We start from the raw sequence: 7,383 nt of genomic DNA on the forward strand, positions 1-7,383 counted from the left end.
TATTTATTGATAACTCTCATATCACCTCGATTCACATTTTCACTAGATAGCCTGTTTTTCAGGCCTAATATCAGTATTCCTACCGCTACAAATTTTCGCCAAGCAGAACATGCCCATCAATGCACAGAAGCGGCTATGAAAGAATTGCGATTTACCATTATTTTTTTACGGGCGGGGGACAGTAACCCGCTCCCCCGGCGTGGCAATCGACACAATCTATATTGCCTCCGACATGCTATTAGTTCTAAGTAGAAAGAGATAGCAGGGAGAGTGGGAATTGATACAAGGAGTATCTGCCTGTTTCCATGTTAAACACGTTACCAGGCGATTTTGTATTGGCAGGATGGTGTTAAGGTATGGTATTGAAGGGTCAGGGAAAAACCACATAGGCAGAAAATAGAAAGACCCTACATGTAAAAACCTGACGATTTGCCATCTCAGAGAGAGGCAGTTATATATACACGGATGAATCCAAGACGCAGCATGGGGTCGGAGCAGCATTTCGAGTGGCTCATTCCCACGTCACTGAACAGTACCGCTTATCTAGCACCTTTTCTATTTACTCAGTTGAATTATTTGCCATTCGGCAAGCTCTAATATATATTTTAAAAAACCATGCCGTCTCCAAAGCAACCATTTATACTGATTCCCTGAGTGTGTTACAGTCTCTATCTTCCCTCTCCTCCCCAAACTGGTATCTTTACGATGTTAAGCATCTCATCTATACGTTGGAACAATCCGGAGTGTGCCTAACTTTAGTTTGGGTGCCCGGACGTACCGGTACCTTCGGAGATGAGCAAGCAGATTATTTCACCACACTTGCTGCTACATTTTCAACACCTCCAATTCGTGTAGCCCTACCACCGATGGATTATTTTCCACTTTTAAAGGATGACGCATATCATGCCTGGCAAGCAGAGTGGAATAATACCTCAAAAGACAAAGGAGGATTTTATTACCAATTACAACTCCTCCCTCAAAATCCTTGCTTTATGAAAGGAAATTATTCCCGCCGATACATTACCAATATTGTCCGATTACGATTCAATCACGCACTCACTCCTCAATACAAGTATAGACTTTACATTACCAATCTACCTAATTGCGCATGTGGTGACCCAGATGGAGATGTCAATCATCTATTTTTTCAATGGCCATCCGCCCGTCAGACACTTTTTCGCCAACCCGTTTGTCTTAAACACCCTTTTCCAACCAGTGTTTCCTGTCTGCTATATAATCATACTCCTGATATGATTGCTGCGGTCAATAACTTTCTTGACGATTAAAGATTTCCATTGTGATACTCAACACTGTTTTCCAATCCCGTCGTGTCGCGCCCCTGCTTCCACTTGTGTTTTCTGTACAAATTTTTGTTTATTATAATATAAACAATATAGTGCTATACGTGAATGTACATCAGAATTAAGACGTGTTGTGCTGTTTGAGAAATAAAAACATTGGGGGTGTTTCTCCTATAAAACAGGACTTTTTACTGGTCGCTATACAGAAGCCCGCAATCATCATCAGAAAGAAGAAGATCAATTGTGAATGAGTGATTTCACTGCTTTCACTGATGGTTCTCTAAGTAATTTTGCTTGTAAGAATCATACATGTAGTGCTATACGTGCGTGACTACCATTTTTTTATAAGTGAAGTGTCGACCTCAGTACAAACATATTGCGAGTGTTTTTAATATAAATAAGGAATTTTTACTGGGAAAAATTATAGGGGCCCATAACCATCAAGGAGAAGAAGAAGAAGAACCGGCGTTGTTCGTCAGTGAACGCACGAACACCTACGAACTGCGAACTGTACGGATTGGTTTGGAGTTTTCGGCCGAAGTGCTGCATTTTATCATCAGTGCTGAAAAGCTGATACTTCTTGTACAAGATGGGAAGTATTTATGGGACCAGCGGGAGTCTAATTACCACATGCGGGATATGCAGACGTTGCTATGGAGTGAGGTGGCGAGAGAAATTCGTGACACAGGTAAATTTAATTTTATATAGTTTATTCATTTTATGTCACTTTACTTGATTCCTATATCTGAAGATCTTTACAACACAAATTCAAAGTGTAATTTTCATTTTTTAAAACTCTAGTTATATTATTTTCCCGTCGATCACTTCATACCCGCATCTGACTTTTTTTTGTAAAATATGTCCTATAAGTGCCGTATATAATAAATCATTGCTTCCAGTGTCTGGCACCAAGTTTAAATGGTTAGCGTACTGGCCTTTGGTCACGGGGTTCTCGGGTTCGATTCCCTGCAGGGTAGGGAATGTTAACTATGATTCGTTAATTCCACTGGCATAGGGGCTGGGTGTATATCTCGTCTTCATCTTCATTTTTATACTCATCAAGAGGCGCAGGTCGCCTACTGGTGTCAAATCAAAAAGACCTGCACCTGGCAAGCCGAAGTCCTCTTACTCATCGCGGCATTAAAAGACATACGCCATTTTTATTATCTCCAGTGTTCGAATTATAGAAAATAAAGATGAAGTTTCTTATTCCAGATAAATGTTAACATATCTTTCTGTGACTTGACACCGAAACTCCACAGATACTGTTCTGTGGCCGCTCGAACCAAGCTTTATCGCACTGATGAGAGAAAATCATTTCCGCTATTTCTATTACCAATCGATGTTCCGAAACATACTCTGAAGTGAAGATTTCCTTTGTCTGGTTGGGAATTATGAAATAAATGTTAAAATTTAAAAAAAAGTAAGTAAAATTCTCCACTTTCCCATTTCAAAATAAACATTGCTTACCTCAAAGTTACAGCTAGACGTTTTTCAGGTGAAACAATTTCTCGAAAGTGACTGTACTTCCTTAACTAATATTGTACTTTTTGAGATGTGTATTGAAATGTTTCACATGTCACGAGAACATAACCAAGGTGCTGTCTTTTGTCCTTTTCCAGAGCAGCCCAAATATGTGGAAATTCACCAAACATTTGCCTTTTCGATATCATCATTTATCCACTCCCGTCTCCTTTTCTGAGCTCTTCTTTTCGCTAGCAGAAGTGTACCTAATACATAGACATAACACAAATCTTCAGGAGACGCCATCATCTCACACATACACCTACTAAATAACTCGGCCGAATACGCAGCCAAAGGACGTTGGCGTACGTACGATTTCGGACGAACATACTTCGCACAGATTCGTTCGAACTCGCAGTTTTCCACTTTCAGTGGACGAGAAGGCTTAGCACTCACACGGCCATTTATGAAACTAGTGATGTGCGCGAATGACGCCTGGAATCGCGAGAATCGGTTACTACAACTCCGAGATCGCACTCAATGTCTCATGCGAGGAATCGGTTCCCCGATGACGTCACCAAAGTGTGCTGGGTGCACTCACTAGAGTGAGTTGTACGTATATAAGTGGGGCAAATTAAATATATGGAGGAACGTGGAAGATGCAGGGAGCACAGTAGTAAATCAAATAGATCATGTACTAGTAACTACGAGGCATGCAGCATCCATTATTGACGTAAGGACATGCAGAGGGCCAAACTGTGATTCTGATTATTATTTAGTAAAAGCAATAGTGAGACAGAAATTAGCAACAGGACAGTAAAGACAACCTACGGAAAGAAGGAAATGGAATTTGGAAAAACTACAACAACCAGAAGAAAAACAAGAATTCCAGTCAAAAATTAATAATACTTTACAGACGATTGGACAAGTATCTGGAATAGAGGGGAGGTGGGCAAAAGTTCAAAAGTCCATACAAAATGCGGCACAAGAAACACTGGGTATAGCTAAAAAGAAAAGAAATATTTGGTTTGATATGGAGTGTGAGGAAGCGATTGGAAGTAAGAATGCAGCAAGAGCAAAAATGTTACAGAGAGATAAAAGGTCAAATAGGGAAAAGCATGAGAAATGCAGACTTGAAGCTAATAAAATCTGTAAGAATAAGAAAAGAGAGATGATTAAGAAGAAGCTAGAGAGTATAGAGACACAAAGGTTACATAAGAGGACAAAGGAATTCTATAATGAAATTAATTACTTCAGGAAGGGGTATAAGCCAAGATTGAATGACTGTAAGAATAAAGAAGGCAAGCTATTACAGACTGAAGAGGAAATAAGTGAAAGATGGACCGAATACTTCCGAGAGCTCCTTAACAAGGAAAGAGAAGAGGTGGAAGAAAGTGAAAGGCATATGGAACAGAGTGGGCCAGAACAATGGATAAATGCCCCCACATTGAAAAATGTAGAAAATGCTATTCCAAAATTAAGTAACCATAAAGCAGCAGAAGACGGAATAACAAGTGAACATTAAAAATAGTAGCAAAGAAATGCTACAAGAGGTACATGAACTGATTATTAAGATTTGGGAGGAAGAACGGATACCTGATGAGTGGAATACAGGAGTGATTTTCCCAATATATAAGAAGGGAAATAAATACGAATGCACTAATTATAGGGGAATTACATTACTGAATATGATCTGTAAAGTATTTTCAAATATACTATTACAATATCTGACTCCATATGCTGAAGAGAGATTGGATGATGTACAGTGTGGCTTCAGGCGAAATATGAGCACATTGGATCAAATATTCGTGGTACGTCAAACGATAGAAAATGCTATGAGCATAATATAGATCTACATATGTTATTTGTAGATTTTAGACAAGCATTTGACAGTATATACTAGGATAAGCTATATGTATATATGGAGATGATAGGAATACCACAGAAAATGATTAGGATGATCAGAATCACTTTAGGAGAAGTAAGGGCAAACGTGATGGTGGATGGAAGAATTGGAAATGAGTTTGCTTTTAATACAGGAGTCAGACAAGGTTATCCCTCTCAGCTACTTTGTTTAATCTGGCAATTAACCAAGTCTTTGAAAAAATAATGGATACTGGAAATATTGTATATAAATCTAAACAAATTTGTGCGTATGCAGATTATGTAGTGTTGATGGCCAGGAATGATAGATAATTGAAGGAAATGTTTCTTGAAATGGAGGAAGCAGGACAACGGATGGGATTGGAGGGGAATAACAGTAAATCTAAGTATATGCATGTGACTGTTATAGAGGGCAGAATAAGTCAGGATAACCTGACAATAAATGGGCATAATTTTGAGAATGTACGATGTTTTGAGTATTTGGGAACCATGTTGACAAACAATAATAGAATAAGTGAGGAGATACATCGTAGAATAATAGCTGGAAACAGGGCCTATTATGCAAATCTTACATTACTTAAATCTCGTCTATTGTATAAACCTACAAAATTAAAAAAAATGTATTATTAGACCTGTAGTGACATATGGCTTAGAAGCCTGGAACCTTTTAGTTGATGATGTAAATAAATTAAGAATATTTGAAAGAAAGATTATTAGACGAATATATGGCCCGATTCAAGACCAGAATGGTTGGAGGATAAGGACGAATGCTGAAATACAGAACATATTAGACCAGGAGGATATAGTTAGATTTATTAAGGCACAGAGATTGCGAGGGGTTGGCCATGTTGAAAGAATGGAGGAAAATCGAATGCCAAGGAAAGTAGATAAATCCAGAGTAGATAAAAGACGGCGACAAGGAAGGCCCCGAAATAGATTGAGCGATGAAATTGAAGCCGACCTGAGGGCAATGAACATCCGCCCATGGAGAGCAGCTGCTCAGGATCGAAGTAGATGGCGGACTATAGTAGAAGAGGCCAAGGCTCACACATGGCTGTAGCGCCGGATAAGTAAGTAAGTCGGGAAAATTCGCACGTGCATTATTTACTATTTCTTTTGTATACAGTATAGTATAACACCCATTTAGATGAAGTGTCGTATTGGTTGTCATGAATGAATTATGCCACACAATAATAATGAAATAAATTTATCCTGTTAGCCTGGAAATCCCATTAAATATTTCGACACTTGATGTAGCAATCGACATTGATATTTATGCTTATATTGTATTTTTCTAATCTGGTTTTCAAATATCGCTAGTATAAACGTGTAAAGTCTGTGGAATTAAGTCACATTTTTAATAAGCACACAACTCGTTTTTAGCATACCGTACCTGTCTTCCGTTACGTGTAAATTGCAATGAAGATTCCTAACTACTGTCCGACTCGTTGGCTGAATGGTCAGCATTGAGGCCTTGGATTCAGAGGGTCCTGGATTCGATTCCCGGCCTCCGATTAAATCTTTTGGCCTGGGACAGAGTGTTTGCGTTTGTCCCAACACTTTCCTCTTCATGTTCGGACAACACTATACTACCAACCACCACAGGAAAACGAAATATTGATTAAATCCCTCCATGTAGGGTTGGCGACAGGAAGGGCATCCGTTTGTAAAACAGGGCCAAATCCACGTGTGAGATACAGTTCGTACCCGCGAACGTACAGGTGTAGGAAAGGTTGTAGAAAAAGAAGAATAAGAATAACAGTTCATACTACTGCTAAATATTATGAGAAAATCTCAGAATTACTATATTTGTTTTCGTCACTGGTTAACCTTAGTTAAGGTTGTATCTTTAGTACAGTTGTATTTTTTTTAAATAGTAATATTATATTATGTCATAAAACCCCTACAATTTGAATAGTTTGAAACAGAGAATCATATTTTCTGATCAAATTACAGTCGCATTAGGGTATATAACTCCAGGACACTATAATGAGAACAGGCATGGCTTGTAAAGTGACCTTGTTATAAACCAAAACGAACTCACATTACAACATTCGTGCTGCTCGTGTTTACGTATCTGCATCATAGATGCTGCTAATAGTTCCTCGGAATCAACGAGCTAGAAGGAAGACTCGGAATCGATTCCGGAATCGGGTACCCGATTCCCCAGGCAAGACCAACTACAATTACATCAGAACGTAATCGAGAAAAAAACATGGCGGTCATCGGTGGGCGATGTGAGAGGTTGAGGGGAAGGTTATGCATGTTTATTCCGAGTCAACTAAACAAAATATTACAAAATCGAACGTCATGAAATGAAGCTCACTAACTCAAAATATGAATAATTAAATACTAAAAGTAGCGTTATCGCGTATTGTAAGTCTATATGTAATTTGAGGGGAGAAAATAACGAAGGGAGAATTATTGTATCAAAGTCAGGTAGAAACAGACACAGAGTATAAACATATTTCACATATGAAACTCCGGTCAGCAAATAAGATATGTAGATATCGGCAAAGTACATTATTAACCTTACATGACATACTACGCAACACCATCATTAACCATAGCCCATTATGTAAAACATGCAAACAAATTTCTCCAGAAAAAAATTCAACCCTCCAAAATAAACCTGTATTGTTGAGTAGGTAGACGCACGCACATTAATGGTGTCCCGACATAAACAATCAACACTGCCCCACTCCAGTACTGAAAAGTAGGGGAGAGAGTAAAG

The sequence above is a fragment of the Anabrus simplex genome, chromosome 12 (assembly GCF_040414725.1).
Source record: "Anabrus simplex isolate iqAnaSimp1 chromosome 12, ASM4041472v1, whole genome shotgun sequence".
In the NCBI taxonomy this organism is placed as follows: domain Eukaryota; kingdom Metazoa; phylum Arthropoda; class Insecta; order Orthoptera; family Tettigoniidae; genus Anabrus; species Anabrus simplex.